Raw genomic sequence first — 23,834 nt, 5'->3', positions numbered from 1 at the left:
AGCTGAAATAAAATGCCAGTTTTGAGCCCCGAGTGTTAGGGGTGTTATGTAGCAATTAAAAATTGGGACAATCAATCTCTCTGGCCACAGTGAATAATCAGAGATGGGCCTGTGGCATGAGCCAACCAATTACCTTCAATTCCAGGGTTTTGCAAACATTAATGAGGAGAGGATGCTTTCTGTTTATTGCTAAGGGTAACTTCAAGAGATAGAAGACTGGGATACTGTGGTACTTGGGGACAGCTTGAGGAAGACATCAATAGAGAATAAACCACAGCAGTAATACTGAGAGGTAGTGACATCTGGAGACAGCCATGGCCTTCATTTTTAACATTATGTTTAAATCAGTTGAATTTTGATTTTTGCCACTGTGGTTGTTTCATCCAAGGAAAGCTGTACCTGGGAGAAAAGGCAACATCTCAAGGACAAGGTTGTGGGCAATGAAATGAAAGCTCACTACTCATGCACACCTCTTACCATGAACTTGAAGTATTAATATTAATCGACACTAACTGTTTCACAGTTGTACCATACAAAAAGACCAGTTTAAGGACACACAGAAAATATTTTGCCAAACCTGTGCAGAATGGTCTTAATTCAAAAGACATTTTGTACTTTCTAAATGTACTTCTGAAATGTATTAAAATTTAGTCACTAGATGTTTATATCCTTCCATCATTTATTTATCAAAATCCTTAGTAGTTAAGGTGTTAACTGTTTTACAAGGTGGGAGGTTGGGAGATAATGGATTCATAGAGGTGGAGCCTTCTTGAATGGGATCAGTGACCTTCGGAGGCCATTGCAGAGACATCCTTTGTTTTGCCCACTCTGTCATTAGAGTGAGAAGACCACGTTGATGCTAATGCAGACTCACACGAGGCTCAAGCTGCTGGAGGCTTGATCTTTCACGCTCTGGCCTCCATCATAATTTTTATATTTCTGTTATTTGTAGACTTCCCAGCTCATGTTATTTTTGTTCCAGCAGTCCACAAAGCTGGAAATAACTTCTATACATAAAAATGGAGACACATTGTTTGATCAAAAGATATTGGGAAAAATAAGCAGAATAATTCAATGGCCGGAATTATTAGCTTATGCATTAGTGGATGAGTTATTTCATCATTAATATATTAGTTTTTATGTGTAAAATGAGATTTTTTTATTTGTCTTACTTCCTTAACAGGTTTGTTTTGAAAAAGGATCATGCCCAGACAGGCTCTGAACTCCTGGACTCATGCAATCCATCTGTGGAGTAGCTGAAGGTACAGGCGTGTGCCACGATTCCTGGATTTTTTTTAAATTAAATTAGTTATTGTTTGGGTAGTCACATGGGAACAGACAATCAAAACCATATCAGGGCTCACAACTGTGCAGTGTTGACTTGGCTGCACTAGTCTTTAAGTGGACAGTGGGTCTGTTTCAGCAGAGAAAAATGAAAGTGACCCTAACATAAAAAAACTGGTTGTTAGCCATGTGAGCTTAGATTTATAGTAGTTAAGATTTGGTAAAAATAAAATTCAGCTCACTTATATAAGTCATGTCAGAAAGACATAACCCTCAGTCAGTGTCACCACACTGAACAGCACAGGACAGAACATTTGCACACTATGGAAAAATGATACTGTGTTGGGCACTCTTGGCATTCCCTTAGCTGGAAGCTATGGGTCATCACCTGGTACACACCCGTTCACACCTATGTGACCTCACTCCACTGGTCTTAAGGAGTCATTTAATCTGACCCTCAAATTCCTGCAATGGTATGCTCACTGCTCTGGAGGCATGCAGGTAAAAGAGAGAAGGAATGATTTGTCTTCACACATGAAGTTCAGGTTAACAACATCTTCACAACATCAAGTGCTTATCCAAGAGGGACTCTTTGTGAACTAATTCCACAGTTAATGTAGCTAGCATAATCACGATAAGGAACTCTGTAAAAGAGAGTCATTTTAAAAAATGTATTTTTTTATCTCACTTTACAATTTACTACTTATAAGAACCTAGATAATTCTAAAATTCTTTTCAACCTATTTTCCTTTTTAAATGAAGGAGCAAGAACCACCTCATCAAATAATGAAACATGTTCCTAGTGTTGGGAATATTACAATTAGAATGGGCTAAAAAGATCTCACTACCCTTCCTAGTCTTCAGGCCATTGCATAGCCTTTAATCAACACATACTTGAGATGGTTAGAGAAATGGATCTGTGCTTTTGAAGATGGGTAGACAAAAACTGATAGTGCTATCTTTGCTGTAATACTATTTTATCAAACCAGTTGTATATAATTCTTCATGCTGGTAAGTCGTTGTATTTAAGAGTTAATGAATGTATTGAGAGTAGAACTTATCTTTTTTTGTGTGTGGGGGATACCTCAGTTTTACTTTCAAGAAACAATCAAGTTCCAAGTGATGAATAAAACATAATGAAGCTTGTAAATGATCCAACAATGGATGTGTGCATCACGTGAAATGATCTCACCAAGGCGTGGTCAACTGCGGCCAGTAAGGCTGAGGCCTTTAAAGACCTCAGTTCAAATACTTAACCTCTGAAAGTCTCAGTGTCCTTGTACATTAGATAGTGATATTTACAACACTCTTACCTCCCAAGGTTGCTAAGGTGATTGTATATGCAACAGGCTAATATAGAAAGAGCTGAGGATACTACTTGTCATATACAAGTGCTGTGTACATGATCCATGGTGCTGATGTTGGCCACTGGTATCACCCTCCTCATTTAGAACATCTGCTGCATCTCAAGTGTCTAATTAGATATTGCACATTACTCATCATTCTCTACTATAATTCTAAAATATATATTTGGTTTTAATTTGAATAAGTGATATTGAGAGTTGTAATGAAGACAGACAAGTCATTTTAATAGATTACATTTATCTAGGGTTACGAAGAGTACCAGGGAAACGTTGAAAGAGCATAAGCCTAGAGAATATTAATCTGTATTTAATTAACATTTTAAAATTGTAAAGCTATGTAGGTTTATTTTTTTCTCATATCACTTTGAATATTTACTGATCTGAAGCAAGGAATTCCTTACAGTAGGAAAACCTCATGGTAATCTATTCAGTTCATCTTTGACTGCCTCTATTCACAATCAAATTCAGGTTTTTATTGTTTTGATATAAGAAAAATGATTACCTTTACTGCTGTATTTCTAACTGAGGTCTAAAGGGAATAAGTTATTTCAACTTGTCTGCTCCTAGAAATACATGATTAGGAACCTATTGAAGCTCTGCAGATAATTAAGTTAATAACATTTATGACAACCACACTTGCTAATGGTATTGTCTTCACTTCATGTATAAAATTTATCACAGTGAGAGGTTGAGCCTTATTTCCATATTTATTGCTACTCTGATATTTGTACTATATGCTTATTTAAAAAAACAGCAATGGATGTAGTTTTGAATGAGCAAAATGAGTGAAAAGTGATTGCAAAAGATCTAATGAGATTTTTCTCCTTCCAGGGCCAAGGAAAGAGCCAGCATAGCATGGAGAAACATTTGCTTCCAATCCCTTTTAATATGCACTCTGGAAAATCAATGCAGCAGATACCTGACCTTCCTTGTGTTTTTCTGAGCAAGAAAAGACCTGAAATCAAAAGGTGTAAAACCATAGGATTGGAATGAACACGTTCATATCAGAGGGAAAATTTCCAACTTACATTTACCTGAAAGCCAAGGAAGAATAATAACCTCCTGTTCCCCTTTCGTAGAGCCCAGTAAATCTGTCATCTTCATGCATTTTTATTTTTCTTGTCTTCACTTTTTCCTTTACTGTGTGAAATGATACAACGAGAAAAGTACTGAATTGGGACTCAAAGCTCCACTGGGTAACAGCACTCTGATATTAACTACTGTGTCACCTCACTTGACATTTTCAAATTTCTGAGTCTCAGTTTCTTTATCCTAATGAAGTGTGCAGACTCTAAATTTTAGATGTAGTATAAAACTTAATAGTATTGTGTGGATGGCTGGGAACAGAGGTAACTAAGGTATTTATCCTGAGACGCATAGCTGGGAAATGGATGTTGCAGTTAGTCAACAACGGGTGGCAACCATGTAAGCTATTCCCTAGAAAACAGGCACACAAAACAGAGCTTCCTGGAGTGCAAGGTGACATGTCTTAGCTTCAGTTTCTCACTTATGAATTAGTACTGGAAATGGGATAAGGTGAAGTATTCTCTATTTTCTTCCCATGACTTGCTCAGAGTGTAGTGGGGAAGGTCAAGCCCATAGACAATTACAGTTTAATATCATACATCCTGTAGAGGAGAGAGATAACAGATACTAACCCAGTACAGCAGAGGGGACCAGCGAAGGACAGAAATGAGGGAAGATTGAGGTTTATGGACATAGGAAAGTCCTTAGTCTTTTTGTAAACTCAACACCACAGGGAATATATATGCATAGCCTTGCCATGAGCCCAGGAAAATCACAGACTAGTTGTAACAGCCCTCTTGAACCTCTGTGTAGGGCACCCAGTTTTCCTCAGCCCCATTTTACCCTACCGTTCAGGAACATTCCTACCCTCTGCCTCCCAGGAAGCATCTACATTCTGGAGACCTTTCTTTAGCTTTCCTTCCTGCTATAGTTTGAATGTGGAATGTCTCCTACAGGCCCATATGTAAGACATTTGGTTCTTAATTTTGTGTTATTAGAAGATGTTGGAATCTCTAAGAGATGGGGTCCAGTGGGCGTTCTTCCATCTCTATGGACTCACCCTCTCTGAGGACTATGGGAAGTGCCTCTTCCCCTCTGTGTCCTCACTCTCCTCTTCCTTTTCTTCTTATCAGATGTCCTGAGGCGTGCTCATGCCATTAGGCAATGCCTCATCACAGACCCAGAAGTGGCTAAGCACAGTGACCACAGAATAGAACCTCTGAGACCGTGACCAGGGCAGAGCTTTCCTCTTTAAAAGCTGTGTAGCCTAGCTGCTTTGTCACAGTAATGGAATTTTACTAACACAGTTGTTAATTTTCTACCATTCTCTGGAAAGAATCAAACTAATAAATTACCTTCTAATTACTAATTACTACTAATTACCCAGAGTAATGGCTGATGAGAAGTAGATATGCTATCCTCTCAAGGGCTGTGAGTTTGAAAAACAATTGGGATTCAATACTGGTGCTTATTTTATTTTTTTTTAAATCCATTTTCATGGTTCTTCTTATCATTGGCTATAAGCATACCCCATTTTTAATTGATTTAAATAAAAATGGTATTTTAAATCTTCTTAAAATTTACATAAAATTGGGAATGTGTTGTTTTTTTCTCCCTTGAAAATGCTTAAGTTGGTAGATGGGTGGAGTGGATAACTTTCAGGTTATGGGACTTCAGAGGACCAATATCCACATAGGACCATGAGGGAAGGCTGCCTGGTTTCCTTCAACATTAAGCCATTGACTTCCTCCATCTTCCTGAAGTGTAGGATAGATGTGCAAATAGCTTCAACAGGCTAAGGCTGATATCACCTCATTGATTAATCTGGTGTGTTTTCAAAAGACCATACAACATTGACTCTCCTGCAGATTCCTTTGGTAATTTCTCTGTGATAATTAACATAAAACCATAGGTGGAGTGCTGTGCTGAACCATTCATGTACCAGGGGACCAGCAAGTATCCTTCTTCCTCCTATAGAAAGAAATTTTCTGGAGTACGTAAAGTACTGAATTCCTTGGTGACTTCCAGGTTACAATTTGCCTCAGCATTTGCACCATGATCCTGTTTCCAGGTGTCTGCTCTGTTCTTTCTGCTGCTTCAATTATGCCTCCAATTGACCAGCCCTCTTGTCTTCCTTCTTTGTCTACTCCATAAACTGGAGATCTAGAATTGCTGTCTTTCCTTATTTCATTTAATTAATTACCTCTTCTTCCCTCACTACTCAGAGTCACCTTAAGCTACTCCGTTTTCTCGTACACTTACACTTTTCTAACTCTAGTATCTTTGTGTGCACTGGATTTCATTTCTCAGAGCGTAAGCTTCCCAAGGAGATGGGTATTTTCTGTTTATTTCATGACTAGACTTCAAGTATTGAAGATTGTTTTTAGCATAGAGGAAAAAGCTACAAAATATTGTTTTTATACAAAGAAATGTTTAGTTCATGAGTTCTATGATTGTGGGACAGAATACATGATATTTCTAAGAATCTAGAGTATGCTAATAATCATAACATCAACTAGCCACCAATATAGAGTTTCTATGAAGACTAAATGAGACAATTTAGAAACAAAAAACCTGATATCCAGCTGTCTTGGTATGGTTTGTTTCTTTTTCCAAATTGACACCAGCGAGATTCATTTGAAAAGAGGGAACCTCAATTAAGAAAACATTTCCATAACTAATTTGGCTTGTGGGGCATTTTCTTGATTAGTGACTGATGTAGAAGGGCCCAGTCAATGGTAGGCAGTAAATTTCCTGGTTAGTGGTCCTGGATGTTCTACAAAAACAAAAACAGGCTGAGCAAGCCTTACTGAACAAGGCAGTAAGCAGCACTCTTCCATGGATTCTGCTTCAGTTCCTGCCTCCAGGTTCCTACCTTGCTTGAATTCTTGGCCTGACTTCCCTCAGTGATGGACTGTTACCTGGAAGTGTAATTACAAATAAATCCTTTCTTTCCCAAGTTGCTTTTGGTCATGGTGTTTGTCACAGAAATAGAAATTCCAAATAAAACACCAGTGAAAGCTTGTAACACTTTATAAAAGATGGAAGAGCCAACTCAACATACCTTTCTATTTAACTGAGATTATTTTCATAAAGTTATAACTGTATGGTTTCCAAAGTCACATATGTAAGCTGTAACCACCAGTATCACTGACTATAATTGGATGGTACAAGTAATCAAAGATCATATGGGTAGAGCCCTTACCTAATAGGATTAATGTACTTAAAGGGAGAGACACCAGAGAGGCACAATCTCCACATCCCTGCACACACCAAAACAGGGCATGTGAAGCTATTGCAAGAAGGTTTCTATCTGCAAATCAAGAAGAGAAACTCAGGGCTAGAGAGAGGGCTTGTGGGTAAAGGCCTTGCTATGGATGGATCAGGATCAAGTTCAGATCTCCAGCACTCACATAAAGATTGCAGCATGATGGTGTACATCTGTAACCCTAGCACTGGGGGTTGGAGACAGGCAAATCCAAGGGGCTTGTTAGACAGCCAGTCTAGATGGAGTGAGCTCCAGGTTCAGTGAAGACTTTGTCTCAGAAAACTAACGTGACAAAGAGGTGAAGAAGGACATCTGTGGTGGTTTGTAGAAGATCCTTCATAGACTCTAGCATTTGAAGTTTTAGTTCCCTGTTGGTGGTTCTGTTTGGGGAGGTCTAGGGGTCTGGTCTTGCTGGAGGAAGTACATCACAGAGTAGAGGTTGTGAGCTTTCAAAGCCTCATGCCTTTTCCAGTTCATCCTTTCTGCTTCCTGACTGTGGTTTGAGATGTAAGCTCCCAGCTTGCTGTTCCAACCACCACACCTGATGTTTTTGTTCCAGCATCATGGACTCCCACTCTATGAAACCATAAACCCAAATAAACCCTTCCTTCTATACATTTATTTGGTCATGGTACTTTATCATAGCAATAGAAAAGTAACTATACAACAGCCTGATGTCAATCTACAGTCTCCACACTCCCGCATACAGGTAAGCATGCTTACACATACATCTGAACACACAAAACAATAGAAACTTCTTGATATTGAAATTCTGGCCTCTAGAATTGAGATAAAATAATGTTCTGAAGTTTAAGCTACTTATATTGTATTGTTTGGTTATGGTAGTATGAGATCATGAATGTGTGTGAACTGGTATTTGTGTGGTGCATATCTTGCAAAAGAGAATAAAACTTCTAAATCAATACTGCTTAGTAAAATCACAACATATTTCTGGTGACATCAGAGTGTTTTCTCAGCACTTACATTATGGATCCTCACCATCACCATATTCTCTGTAGGAGCCACACGGGTTTTCTTCTTCACATTTTATGTGTGAAGAAATGGGTTCAAGCTGGTTGAAGGGTCCATATAAAATCACAGTGACAAACACTAAAAATCAGGACTTCTGATCCAAAGGTGCCTTCAGCAAAATGACTTGACAAGGGCAAATCTATTCTTACCAAAATAATAATTTTTTTTTACTCTAAAAATCTCATGAGTCCCACAGTTGTTGCAGATACCAGTCAGATGGATGGAAGCCAAAGGGAGAGGACGTGTGGAAGAACAGAGAACGTGTAAGAGGAGAGGGCATGTGTGTAAGAGGAGCAAGCACAGGTAAGGGAAAAGCACATATGTAAGAGGAGAGCATGTGTGTGAGAAGAGGGAGCTTGTGTAAGAGGAGAGAGTGTATGCAAGAGAAGAGCATGTAAGAGAGGAGAAAGCCTGATGGACTGTAGCCACCAGCTTTGATTCAACTGATTTGCCTGATCTGATTACTTGGAATTTGTGTCATAAAATTTAAAAAAGCATACTGAGGTATCTCATTTTAATTCATTCTATTTAACAGTATATCTGAGGAGATACAATATGATCACTGGATACATGCAGAGAACGTGTAATTCAATATTTCCTTTACTTTAGATAGTGTGATCAAAACGGCAATTGTGCATATTTATTCTGCATTTCGTGGTAATTTGGTACAGGTACATAATGTGTACAGATCAAATCAATGTGATTAGCATTTTACAGCAAGTTAAATCTGAATGTTTTGGTGGTAAGTAACCTAATACTTTATTCTCTGAGTCTTTGATTTTCTCTCTTCTGGTTACTAATAAAATAGAGTTCTATGAACTATAGTTACCCCACTGTGCACTGAGCACAGAACTTACTGCTTCAACTTAATTATATTTTGGCATCCTTTACCCAGCCTCCTTCTATCCTTCCTGTTCCCTATTCACAGCCTCTAGCTATCACTACTCTATATCCAGGTTGATGGTTTTTTTTTAATTGATTTGTATCTTCATGTATGAAAGAACATGGGACATTTGCTCATCTGTCTTATTTTTACATAAAGTATTGTCCTCCAGTTTCAGCCATTTTGCTACAAAAGACAGTATTTTATTTTTGTGGCTGCATAATATTCAACTATATATTCAGCATTCTCTTTATCTCATCTTTCTTTGAGATCTCTTTAGACAGATTCATATCTTAACATTTGTGATTAGCAGGGCCATGTTGCTACTCCCTCTCAGTAGCACAGACCTCCTTTTCCATTCCAGCTCATGTCCTCTGCTTCTGCCTCCTTGTTTACTATTTTTTGAGCAGATCAAGCCATCTCAAGTTCAGTATTTGAGTGAGGGGGTGGACCTATAGTATGGGAAGTTAGGGGGCTTATCAAACAAAGACTGAACATTCTATGACACACTTTAACCTTGTTCTTGCTAGGGACCAGTGTGCTAGACAGCAAGGAGGTGTTTGCCCTTGAGGAAAGAACTGTGATGGACTACCATTGTCTACCATGGTTGAGAACAGAAACACAGGATAGAGGTGATGATTTACTCTGTGTGGCTAAAGCCTCAGAGTCCTGAGACTCTCCGTTCTCCGCAATGAACACACTTTCTGCCCAGAGGAAAAGTAATTTAGAAAGTTTTACTGCTGTAAGAACATGTTTTGGGGGTCTTGAGTTCACCACCTTTGTGAATGATTTGAATACAATAAATGAAGAATTTTCAGGCATCTCAAATGGAAGGACATTTTCATGAACAATTTATATGAAAAATTCTCTGAAATGGTCATTATGAGGGATGAGTCACCTGAAAGCCATCTTCTATTACAATATTAAAATGTGAACAATTTTCTCAACTCAAGAACATTTGCCCTGTATTAGAGGTCATCCTTGATGAATGTCTGAACAACAATGATGGAGTATCACAGTGTCCTGCTTATGCCCACAGAACTGACACCAGCTTCTGGATACTGGTAGTAGCTCTCCATTATAAATTGGTGAAGCATCCGTACAATGTATGTCAATAACAGACCACCCTCAGATGGAATCCCACATTCCACATCCTTGTGTAACTTCCTCTCCTGGACAGGGCCTATAGGTTATTGTTGTTATTGTTTTTGGTAATATGGCAGAGGTGCTATAGGCACTGCTCTCATAATTCTGTTCATTTTATAAGATTTAATCTTGATGCCAGGAGAAAGTAATTCTCTTCCTTCTCTTGAAGAAGCAAGCTGCCATGAGTTGTTGGTCTATGCTGGGCCTGTGTGGAAGGGAAAGGTAGTGTCCAGCATTGGAAAGCAGCATCCATCAGATATCCAATGACAGGTGGTCCCTCTGCCAGGAAGTAAGTGCTGTTAACAGTCTGAAGGAGCTCAGAGATGGACATCTGCAGTCAAGGCTCCAGATAAGGATCAGCCTAGTTAGCACTCTCACCATAGCTTCGAAACACATTAAGAAGCATTATATTGTCACAAAGCAGACATATTGATGGGTGGATTCAGATTGAAGACTGAGATATAAATCTACATGCTTATGGACACCTGATTTTGGAAAAACAAGACAGCATCTTCAATAAATGGTTCTGGTCAAGCTGGATGTCTGCATGTAGAAGAATCCAAATAGAGCCATACTTACCACCCTGCACAAATATCAAAGACCTCAACATAAATTAGATACACTGAACATGATAGAAGAGAAAGTGGGGAACAGTCTTGAACTCACTGACACAGGAAAAGACCTTCTGAATGGAACACTGTTAGCATGAGCACTAAGTTCAACAATTAATTAATAAATGGAACCTCAAGAACCTGAGGAGCTTCTGCATGGCAAAGGACATTGTCATTTGGATTAAGATGAAACTAACAGGAGGAGAAATGGTTTTTACCAACTACCACCTCATATAGGGCTAATATCAAAAATACATAAAGAACTCAAAAACCTAGATATCAAGAAAACAAATCTAAATAGAGAATTCTCAAAAGAGGAAACTCAAAGTATTAAAGTAGCACTTAAAAACATGTTCAACATCCTTATCTATTAGAGAAATGCAAATTAAAACTACTTTGAGATTTCATGTTACACATGTCAAAATGGCTAAGATCAATAAAACAAGTGGAAGCTCATGCTGATGAGGATGTGGAATAAGGGGAACACTCATCTGCTGCTAGTAGGAGTGTAAACTTGTCCAATCACCATGGAAATCAGTGTGACAGTTCCTCAAGAAGATGGGCACCAATCGACCCTGAGATCCAGCTATACCTCTCTTGGGCATAAACCAAAAAAACAAACAAACAAACAAACAAAAAACCAAAAAAACAAAAAACACAAAAACAAAAAACACTTCATCTTACCACAGAGATATTTGCTTAACCATGTTCATTGCTTTTCTATTCATAATAGCCAAATATTGAAAGCAACCTAACTATTCCACAAAAGAAGAATGGATTAAGAAAATGTGATAAGTTACACAATGGAATATTATTCAGACATTAAAACATGAAATAATTAAATTCATAGGTAAATGGATGGAATTATAAAAAATCATCTTGGGTAAGATAATCCAGACTCAGGAAGACATACAGGGTATGTATTCACTTAAATGTGGATATTAACTTAATAACTTAAGAGTAAATGACCAGGGCATACAGATACATCTCATTAGGAAAGGGAAATAGAATAGATAATTATGGATAGATAGGCAGGGTTCTGGAATGTGAGGGTCAAGTGGGGAGTGGGATGGGAGAGGGGGACAAGGGAATATAGGTAGACACAGCTAAAATTAAGTGTCATTTGAGTGGTAGTATGGAAACCTAATATAGTAGAAGCTTCCTAAAATACATGCATATATGAAGGCAATCTAAATTAAATAGCCAAATAATAGGGGAGACAGAGTCCCAACTGGCCATCTCTTATAACCAAATGAAACTTCCAGTACTGAGACTGAGTTGTATATTTAATTGAGTTGTTGACCAAAAAGGTTCCATGGGAATCCCCAAAGAACCCAGGCTACCATCAACTATATACAGCTATAGCTGTTTTATACAACTATGGTGTAGTGGGTAGCCATTCCAGCTTTGATCTGGAAGTTCCAACCCCCCATTGAGAGTTTGGCAACTGTCACGCCTACAAGGTGGGGCCAAGGGAGGCGCCTGGAGACCTGAGATCTGGATGGGCTGCGCTCTCACTCTGTTCCAGGACCCTGGACAGTGGAGGTGGGCCAAGCAGAGCTCCAGAGAACACCGCTGGACAGCAATACACCTTCCCCAGACCCCGCGACCTACCTATCCATTAATTTGTAAGTTACGCCATTAAATAAATCTCCTTTCAACTACGTGGAGTGGCCTTAATAATTTCACCAATACTATAGCTGCCAGAAACTATAGGTTCTTCTCCACCAACTGATGGCAAGACCTCATTGATGAAGAAAACCCCTACACAACTCATTGAACATGGGGAAGTCAAGCTGGTGCATATATAGAGCCTTCACCAATATGTTCTAGTGAAGTGATTATCAATCTGTGGGTTGTGACCCCTTGGTGGGGGTTGAATGACCCTTTTACAAGGGTCATCTAAAACCATTAGAAAACACAGATATTTACATTACAATTCATAATAGTAGAGAATTACAGTTATAAAGTAACAACAAAAGTAATTTTATAGTTGGGGGTCACCACAACATGAGGAACTGTATTAAAGTATTGCAGCATTAGGAAGGTTGAGAACTACTGCCCTAGTATCTTTGGTACAGGGAGGTACTCTGCAAGCTATGAAAAGAGAAATGTAAACTCCAAGCCAGCCATAAAACTTTCTATATACAATTGCATCCTGCCTTCAAGAACCAGAGAACTAGATAGCCCAGGGACCTAGGCTAAAACCAAATGGTGTTGTTCTAAACAGCAACAAAAAATGTAGCAATAAAATAACTCCTAATAATTTTCTCCTATACTTATAGATCAGTGCCTTGCTCAGCCATCATCAGAGAAATTTCCTCCTGAAGCAGATGACAGCAAATACAGAGACCCATAACCAGGTATAATGCAGATAATAAGAAACCTTGGAACTCTCAGCCCTAACTGGAATGTCTCTATCAAGTCCCTCCTCTCAGATCTCAGGCTATCCCACAAAAGAAGAGACAGAAAGAGTAGGAGCTAGAGGGGATGGAGGACACCAAGAAAACAGGGTCCTCTAAATCAACATGATCAAAGCTTCTATGAACTCACAGAGACCGAGACAGCATGTACAAGGCCTGCATGGGTCTACACCAGGTCCTCTGTGTATATATTATGGTTTCCAGTTCATTGTTTTATGGGATTCCTGAGTGTGCAAATGAATGGGTCTATGATTCTTCTACCTTCCCTTGGCTTCTTTTCCTTCTTTTTGTTTTTCTTGTCCAACTTTGATGTGTTAGGTTTTGTTTTATCATATTATATTATTATCCATTAGAAGCATGCTTGTTTTCTAATGAGAGACAGAAAGGGAACGGATCCAGAAGGGAAGAGATGTGGGGAGGAACTCAAAGGAGTAGAGGAAGGGGAAACCATAATTGGGATATATTATGTGAGAAAAAAATTCTCAGTAAATGAAAAAAAAGAGGAGCAAGTTGAGTCATGCATAAACCCTTGTGCCACACATTTTGAGTTGATAAACATTGTTGTTTCAGAATGTTATATTTGTGTAATTTGTTATAGATAAAGAGAAAGTAACCTAAGGGGACAGTGATGAGCCTAAAATGCAATCCTTGAACTTGAAGGATGTGAATGTAAGGGAATGAAGAAATAGATGAGTATGAAAAATGGGGACTGGGTAGACAGCTCAGTTAGCAAAGTGCTTGCTGTACCAGCACAAGGATCTTAGTTGGAATCCCAGAATCCACATAGAAATCCTGGGGTTAGAGTGTACATTTCTAATCCTAGTGTCAGGAGGCAGAGGCACAGATTCCCAAGAATTGTTGGCCAGCAAGTACAGTTGGATTGGTGAGTTCCAGGCCAGTGGGAGATCATGTCTTAAATAACAAGAGGGATGGCTCCTAAGGAACCAAGGCTCACCCATGGTTACCACATACATGGGCACACAGGTGAACGTACTCCCTGCACAGGTGCATCTAGACACATGATAGCATCAACAGACACTTATACACAAGTGAAAAGTAGTATAGCTTGGGGAAGTATCATCATATATGATTGGCCTCTAGGGAGTATATTTTTAATTTAAATTGTATTTATTAAATATTTCTAAGCACTGGGCATTTGATTTAATAATCGACAGCCTTCAATTATCTCTTTCTCTGTAGTTTCCTCATTATCTACCTGAGCATCCTCCAAATACACACTGCCAAGTGGATCATGTACTGCCTGGACTCTGCCTTATTATATGCGGGGGAACTATCTGTGGCTCTTCTGTGGCCTTGGGTGTCTGCTCAGAATAATTCAGGATTTCCTATCTTTTCCATTCAGGAAGATGCTCTCTGCTTTATCATTCCACATGCTCCTTTAATCTCACAGTCAATTCCTTTGATAGCCTTGGTTTTTGAGGAGATTTTATCATCTCTAACAGGAGTCATCAGTATTCCTTGATCAAAATTGAATCCACTTGAGTCCTCATTACATACCTATACACACAGCACAAGGCAAAAACCACTATTGTTTGGGTTTCCTGTTCTCTGACAGACTTACTTGTATTGGTCATTGATATTCTTGTAGATGTAAATGGGGGGAAATTCAAGCATATTTGCTGAATCATTGAGAAATGGATGATACTTTTGTAGTGATGAGGACATGACTGAGAATCACAATTTATATCAAGTATAGGATTTCCTATTTCATTTCAAGATACAAAATTAAATGTGGGGAACCCAAAATTGGCTGTGACAGCTACAGATTGCTGGTGGTTGTACTTTTGTTTGGATCAAGTGAAACTAATCAAGTCAGGTAGGCATCTCAGTGGCAGACACTGCAGGAGGCATGTGACTGTCATGCCTGGATCCTGGCTCCAACCCTATCTGAGATGCTCCAGGAATGTCAGGGTTTAGTGGGGCTCCTCCAGGCATCAGGCAAAAGCAAACTGCAGACTCTGGGAACAATGTGTGCTTGGAGTCATTCATTTAGGGTCGCAGCTAAGGAGCCCTGCTGGTTTGTAAATCAAAGATACTGCCAGCAGCTTTGCTTTGGCTCAGCCTGGTAAGCTGGACCAGGGCAACTTGGTTTTACCAGAAGGATTATTGTCAACCAACGTCAATGATAGACTAAACGGCTAAGCAAACGCCTCTGCTTGAAGAAGCTACTTTGTGTTTTGTGTCTGGTGATCCATAAATGATACTAAGATGTGGCTGTGGCTATTTTTCTTGTCTCTGCATAAAAAATATATGCTGGAAAGATGTAACACTTAAAACGCAGCAGTCAATTTTGTAAGTAGCAGAATTTTATTCATGTACATTGGACTGCTTTTTTTCTGTAGCGATCCAGCTTACCCAATTATCTGATAATGACACTGTGTGATAAGGAGCAAGGTCAGAGTTACCATGATTATGATCATCATCAACTTTTTACTTAATGATTTTTCTCAGTATTCAGTACCTTGTGCAAATATTATATATAAATCTGGGGCCGGGAAGATGGATCCATGGAAAAGGTGCTTGCTGTACCATCATGAGGACTGGGGTTTGGATTCCCCAAACCCACATGAAAGCTAAGGATGTATGTGTGTGCCTGTAACCCCAGTGATGGGGAGAAGAGACAAGCTGATCTCAGGGGCTTGATTCCTGGACAGTTCAACCAAAGTGACAAGCTTCAGGTGCAGTGAGGAAACCCAGACTCAAAAGAAAAGAAAAAGAAGAGGGTGACAGAGTAAGACATCCCAATATCCATCTCTGGCTTCATACACACACACACACACACACACACACACACACACACACACACACACACACACACACACACCATACATGTGCACATACACCAAATTCATACATTCTGTCCAATATGCTCTACTTCCAGAATCTACATTTTCATGGGTGGTTTCTCTCCTGGAGAAAACATTCCGTGAGAAATGTTTTCATAAGAAAGATGTCCCTAAGAGGAGTACTCTTGGAATGACAGTTTTTAAATTGTTGACAGAAACTTACCTGACTAGAACATGGCATTGTGATCAACTCAAAGCAGACAATCCAGGGTCTTTTAGCACCTTCACAATGTATAACCAACTCCACAAAGCTAGTTCTAGAGCAGTTTCAGATCTCCAAGAGAAACCATACCCAATAAGCATCTCCCCCCTCTTTTCATGATTCTGATAACCATTAACATACCTTATGGGCTCTTTCTCCTTTGGGACTAGCATGCATGATGCTTCTACAGATGTCTGTGTAAAGTGTCAGCTTGAAAACATGTGTACAATTCCTTGGCATCTTGGAATGACTTTATGGCTTGATTCAGTACCTTTTTGTATTAGTTTTAAATTATCATACAGAAGTTCCATTGTGGCATTCCCATAGGGCTCTGTTATTGCTGATCCTTCTCCCCAACCTCCCTTCTTCATTCCCCTGTGCCCCTCCTGCTGGTCCTCCTGTCCCCCATCATTCCCTGTTATTTGCAGATGTCATGTAGTCTATTTTATTTTCTTTCTCCTTTCCATGTAAGATCTCATTTTTCCCTCTTATGGTCCCTTTCTTGTTTCCTGATGCACACTCCCTAAACCACATATACGTAAAATTAAAATTTAGGATCCACATGTGAGAGAAAACACTCAATACTGGTCCTTTGGAGTCTGGCTTATTTTGCTTAACATAATGTTTCCTAGTCCCATTCATTTTCTTGCAATTGGCACAATTTCACTTTTATTTCTGGCTGATTATGTATGTGTACCCCGTTTTTTTCCCATTCATCTGTTGATGAACATTTAGGCTGGTTTTGTTCCTTACCTATTATGAATATTACAGAAAAAAAATAGAATGTGCAAATCTCTCTGTACTAAGACTTAGGTAGAGAGTGACAGAGGAAGATGCCCTCACACTAGTTTTTGTCTTGATATGGTCCTTTGGTCCTTTGGGTGCATACCTAGGAACAGTGCAGTATATATTACTTGTTGGGGGAGGTTAGGTCTGGTACAGAATGGCCATGACGACACATAGCATTTTATGTGTCAGAGTATCAAGAAGAGCTGTCTGATTTAGCTGGGAGAGAAAAGACAGCAGGTGAGAGGACCTAGGAACAGGCAAGTGTAGAGAGTGATGCAGGAAGATGAGCTACAGCATCTGTGATGTTATCCTAAGTTCTCATCATCACTGATCGTCTGTGCACCGCCTTCACAGTGTCTACTTAGTGGTTGTCTTCCTTCATCTGTGTGTCCAGGAGCATGCTCATTACCTTCCTAGTCACTCAGTGTTTAGTGATCAAGGAATGTGTCCTATGTGCAATGATGGGGATGTCAGTGTTTGACTTAACACTTGTTTGCAGTAAGTAGCCTAAGGTTTGCTGACTGAATTTGCTTCACTTTGTGTGTTCTCAAGAAGAGTGGAATTTTCCTAATGTAAAACAAAGAGTAATTATAATCCTCATGTGTAAAATGAAAATAATAACAGGGTTGCCTTAGGAAATTAAGTTACTTAGTGCATTTAAATTACTTAGAACATTGCTATTAATTCTAGTCAATCAGTATGTCACTATCATTACCCAATCATTGTGCAAAACCAAAGGTGCTATTTTCAAATGCAATCTAACCATGCCATTCATTTGCTTAAAGCTCGCCACTCTCCACTTTTATAAATCAAGAAAGACTGTGTGTACATGGCCTCTGCCCAACAATTCAGATTCTAACCTCTCAAGTGATTTGGGACTATTTTTTCTTAGCTCACTCTTTTTAAACTACTTTTTTTCTTTTCTAAAAACTGATAAAAATTTCCTATTACAAGGGATCAAGAGACTTCCCTTCCTATGCCCACCTATACGGTTATTCTCTGTGATATGTCTACACAGCAATTCTTTCTAATGTGTCTACATAGCAATTCTCTATGATGCTTCTACACAGTAATTTTCTATGATGTGTCTACACAGCAATTTTCTTGGTTAGCTCCTTCTGCTATGGAAATTGGCTTCAAAACCACTCTTACAAAAGAGCTTTGCTAAAGGAAGTCCTCTATTATTAATTTTTATTTCTAATCTCTAATAATTATTTCTACTATTTTTAGCTGCAGTCCTTATGTAGCCTAATTACAATGTGCAGTTATTTTATGTAATTACATGATTGTAGTTTTGTCTGTCTGGCCTTCAACTTTCTTACAGGGATCAGTTTATCCTATTCATTCTTATGGTTTTCACATTTCACAGTGTTTAGCTATTTGTCCACATTCATGAAATATTTGATAAATAAATACAAAAGCTATATAGCTTTCACTTCCATTTCTAGGAAATAGAACTAAAGGTTCTCATTTTATATACTACCATGTCAAGCATTAGTAGTTCTCTTATTTTCATTGAAATTGCTAGTTTATTTTTTGTATAGTTTTACCCTCTCTCTTAGGCAGTGTTCTATTGCTATGAAGAGACACCATGACTATAGCAACTCTTATAAAGGAAAGCATTTAAGTGGGATTTGCTTACAGTTTCAGAAATTAAGTCTATTGTCATTATGGCAGAGAGCATGATGGATGTAGGCAGATATAGTGCTGGAGAAGTAGATGAGATTCCTATATCTGATTGTACAGACAGCAGGAAGAGAAAGAGCCTCTGGGCTTGTCTTGGGCCCTTAAAACCTCAAAGTCCACCCCTACTGATATACTTCCGCCAACAAGGCCCACACCAATCCCAACAATGCCACCCATACCAATCCTTTCAAATAGTACCACTTCCTGGTGACCAAACATTCAACTATATAAGCCTACAAGGGTCATTCTTATCCAAACTACCATGTCCTCCTCCTTCTCCAGAGGACATGAAAAGAAAAATTCTTGTGAGCCATGGTTATCATTTGAAATCACAGCATGCTTTTTACCTAATTCATTTAAAACTAGTAATTTGGTTTTCATTATTTAAGATATAATGAAATCATTAAGAGTAAAGAGATCTGCATTCTGTGCTACACATGTGTAGTCTTGGCTTCCTTGAATAAAGTTTTTCTTCCTTTGGCAGCTGATGTAATCACCTGTTCCCCCTTCCTTCTTTACATATGTGCTCTTGGAGTATGTTCCTTTGTCTTGACCTAGCATAAATCACGCTATTTCAATCATAGTGAGGGCTTACAGAAAGCATTAGAAAATTATTCTTTTTGCAACAGGTTAGTAAATATTTTGTACCTGTAGGTAACATACTCTCCCACTACCACTGAACTGTACTATCGTGTCCTGTAAGCTGCGGAGATCATTATGCATAGATAAACTTGCCTGACTATGTTCCAATAGGACTTGTTTAGGGTGGTAGGGACCAAACTTGGTCTGGGGGCTGTTATTGACTCATTCCTAGCATAGAGTTCTGCTTCTCAAGCATGCCTTGGGACTGCAGCAAATACAGACTTTTGGAATGCTTAGAATATGTCACTGTAGTCTTACAGGAATTTTACATCTGTGAAGCCTAATATTAAAAACTTTAGACTTACTTACACGATGTAATTATTTTCATTTCCATTTCATGCTAATTCATTTTTTTTACTGTGTTTGAAGAAAGTTGTGGTCCGTGAAAGATCAGTGTTCAGTGGTGACAATAAAAGGCAATTCACAACAGAGCATTGAAAACCACAGGTTCAGATCACCACATAGCTTCAGATCAGCCCAGGAAACCAAGGTGATCTGTGATTTACTTAAAGAAACAGGCTATCTCCCATTGTACTTAAACACATGCAAATGTGAGCTTGTTGTTGTCTGAGGTCATCCCACAGAGCCTAGGGAGAGAGCTGCTGTAGTGGACAGTACAACCGAGAGATGGGAAGGAATCTGAGCATTGATGATGCCAGTTGAGACTGTCTTAATAAATGTGCAGTTCACAAGCTACAGTTACCCTGTTATCTCTTTCTTCACCTAGTAACTTTTACTGCTCCCTTTATTGAGAATTTAGCCAACAATTCCCTCCCACCCCTTTCTGTCCCTTATAACCGAATCAATCCTAAAAGCATCAACCTTCCTGCATTTTTCTTCCATGAACTGCCTGTAACTTACTACAAACATCACTTCTCCTCCTCATTTATGGGTTTCTGCTACTATAAAATACATGAGTTTTACCAAACAGTATTTCAACTTTGTTAAGATTTAAATACTTTTTTATTCCTGATTTATGGTTAAATTGAAGATATTTATGCTTCAATTTATAATATGAGTATGATATTCAAGAATTTTTGCTTACGACGCTTATTCAAGTGAAAAGAAAGGGAAGGAAAAGACAGCAAAGTCTGAACTAAAACAAAACAAAACAAAACAAACAAACACAAAATCACAATACCCTGTATGTAAAGATCCTTGATCTGGTTAAGTAATGCAACTGCCAGAGGGTGATTGGATTGTACCAAGAAGAATATTCTTTACAATATTATTACATAAAATTCTTTAAAAACTTTTATTTTGAGCTTCATACATGAAATATGATTGTATATACCCTCATCCTCTCTATTCGCTCTGTGTTTCCCCAACTTGCTCTATTATCAACTTTATATTCGTGTGTGTGTGTGTGTGTGTGTGTGTGTGTGTGTGTGTGAGAGAGAGAGAGAGAGAGAGAGAGAGAGAGAGAGAGAGAGAGAGAGAGGGGCAACCAATAGATTTGGTTAGGTTAGTGTTTCACACTGGAGCCATCCATGGATAAGATACTTGTTATTAATGTCAGTTTAGCTTCCTCCAAAATAAGATGAGTTACTTAGTATAAATAAAATTCTGCATGTATCTCAAAAGAGGATTGTAATACCCAGGCTGCTCTATGAGAGTCGGGAAAATGTATCTCTTTGAGGAGGTTTACAGTTTCATTTCAGTAATGTAAGGCTGGCCACTGAAGCCTCTAGCCGCATAAAGGGAAAAGATTACTACAAAGGTAGGAGAGAAGAAATTTACTTCTAGGCTCCAGCCAACACATTCCCCAAATCCCTTTAGCTGCAGACAAGCTTTCAAGGCTTCATTTCCCAAGAAGTGTTAAAAAATAAATCTCGTCTTCAGAAAAGTCCCTGAAGATCTTTTTGGTCAGTCACCTGGCAACTGACCGTCTATACACAAGCCCTACTTGAAATGCTTCCTTCTGCATGGTGTGCCATTAAAATATATTTTTTTCCTTCACAGGGAAAAGAAAGCTGCTCAAAAACTTTTGGAAGAATTTTTATGTTCTAAAATAGACTTCTTCTAATCTGCCACTGGAATCAGGAAAGACATCTTTGTGTCCTCAAGCTGTCTTGCATTCCCAGTGACATCTTGGGCTCTATAACTATCATATTTAGTCCTGACGAGACTTAGGATTGTTTTTTGTTCCCTACGAAAAAGAAAGCTTTCTCTGTTTTAGAGAGAGGCAGCTGTCTGTGCTCATGTCAACACAGCACACTTTCCTATTGTCCACACTGACAGAAGGATCGTGGCTTTCACCCCCAGTCCCACTTATCCTTGTGCTGTATTTTAACCCAGCGCTACCAGCATTACATAATCCATCTAATGGATTCATCTTTGCACCCCCAGTTCCTGGCTCCTCTGTGGAGCTAGAAACATTACAAAACCATAGGGATTATTAAGGAGTCTCAGCTCTCCTGTTGTCTCTCAAAGATACTTGATATATGACCTACCCTTGCTGCAATCCCATGAAGTAGGCCCTCCCTTTACGCTATATTACGGATGAGGAAACAGGCTATAATGGCAAGGAACTGCTGAGCCAGGAACAAACTCTTATCTGGAACCTCTTAACTAGCTAACAGTGCTGTGTTCTGAACATCAGGCTGCTGTTGTTGAAAAGTACATTTACTATCAGGCAGGAGATTTGTATCTCGGTAAGCATAAAATTCAAATGGATCTGTTGGAGAAAATCTTAGAATTCAGACCCTCCGCTGTTAAGTACTAGCTGGGCACCAACTGTTCTAGTTACCCACGGCTCAAAATGCACTGGCCCCCAACAACATACTACCTCAGTTGTGTGTTTGACTTTGTTCAGCTGGTGGTTCTTGCATTTGTCTTATCTCTCAGGAGCATATCAAAGCTTGTCAGTGGGGCTTTAGGTATCTGGGGAGGGACATCCAAGATGACTTACTTGCCAGGCTGGCAGCTAATGCTGCCGTGGGCTGGGAGACTATTGAGACTGTCAACTAGCACACTTAAATATGACCCTTCCAGACAGTTTGTGATTCTCACAGCATTGAGACTAGATTTTGATAGGAAATACCCCAATAGGAAAAATCCAACACACCAGAGACAAGGCAAGAGTACATGTTGATCTGGCAAGTCTGAATGGGACTCCTTATACTTCCTCGCTCAGGGAAGCACTCAGCACTCAGGACAGTCCAGGTCAATGGTGATTAAATCCAATATTTCAGTAAAGACAACAGCCATTTATGTACACCAAGAGAAACAGTGAAAATTGTTATTTTGAAACTATCTACAACATCCTATTTCCTCCCCTAATTTAGGCACATTCAGTACTGGTTCTCTGTAACACAGAGGATGCTAGGTAAGAAAGCCTGCCTCGATACTCTCCTTGAATGTCCCACAGGGCAATGACTTCAGGTATCCTTTTTGAACCACAGTTTCAGTAATATTGGATTGAGTAGGCCCATTACTTGTCTTTATTTGCTTGAGGGAATGAAGGTTTGCTAGCACTGTATTTCAAGAGGTGGGTAGGAAAATCCTGCAGAATAAACAGCCGCGGCACTTCAAAGGATGCCTCTTAAACCTCTGCCCATGGAGATCGCTTTCCCCTTCTAGCCTGGGAGGGAAGTTTGCTGGGCATTGCCTCACTTGCTTTGATGTAAATTCTTCCTTGGTTTCCTTTCTTTCTTGATCCATGTGTGAGCCTGGGGAGCTTGTGTCTTTCTGCACCCTCACAATCAAACCCAAGTTGCTTTAGATATCTGTCCTTGGGCTATGCCTGCAGCAACACCGACTTTGGATGGGATTTCAAATGTGCCCCCCTAATCCAAAATGAAGTGAGTTGAATACTCTGGAATAGCCATTAAGTAAGTAGGAAGGACATCTTATAGAATTTACTGTAACTTAAAACAACTAAATGCATATTTATTTGTCAATTTTTTTAACAGTAAGGTAAGGGCTTTTCTTAGACTCAGGATTCCCACACTGAGGTTCCACCTACTCAGTGATTCATGCCTAAGTCACATTTATTATGTATTACCTGAAGTGGCTAGTTTTGATTTCTTTGAAATCAAAATGAATAAGACAGAAGTTGGGGCAGATCACAGAAATCCTTTTTCTCCCTGCCCTCACGCCCTAGATGATCTCACTATATAACCTTGGTTGGCCTGGAACTTATAGAACTCTCTATGTAGACCAGGCTGGCCTTGAACTCACAAAGACCCACTCCCTCTGCCTCCTGAGCACCGGGATTTAAAGTGTGTGCTACCATACCAGGCCTTCCATTTCTTTTTGAAAATGATCTTGCCCAACTGAAAAAGGATGACATTTCTGACTATTACCCAACCTTCCTAGAGTATTTAACTTCCTTTCTTTCCTATCTCAGGTTCTGTTGGCTTATAGAACAGTTTATAGATTTATGTGTCTCAATAGCCAGTGCCACACGCAACACAGGGCTGAACATACTATATCTTGCTAAGTGTACAAGTCAACTGGTAAGAATAAAAGTGCCCAGATAGAAGTCCCAGGGTTGGGCATCTCTGTGACACTCTCACTGACAGAATGGAGGGTGTTGGTCAGCCCATCAGTTGGCTGCAATGTTGAAGAGCATTCTGGTTCTCACTCTGGCTATCAGCATCTTACTGA

At 39.2% G+C, this 23,834-nt stretch overlaps 1 protein-coding gene across 3 annotated transcripts in view; it reads right to left on the bottom strand.

Annotated features, from left to right (window-relative positions):
* Positions 1-23,834, bottom strand: part of Tafa1 (TAFA chemokine like family member 1) — a 518,804-nt gene that overhangs the window by 33,898 nt on the left and 461,072 nt on the right. The gene's annotated exons all lie outside the window — the stretch shown is intronic.

This window comes from Peromyscus californicus, unplaced genomic scaffold, assembly GCF_007827085.1.
Source record: "Peromyscus californicus insignis strain IS unplaced genomic scaffold, ASM782708v3 Scaffold_6__1_contigs__length_162567912, whole genome shotgun sequence".
Lineage (NCBI taxonomy): Eukaryota > Metazoa > Chordata > Mammalia > Rodentia > Cricetidae > Peromyscus > Peromyscus californicus.
This window is presented reverse-complemented; position numbering and strand designations above follow the sequence as displayed.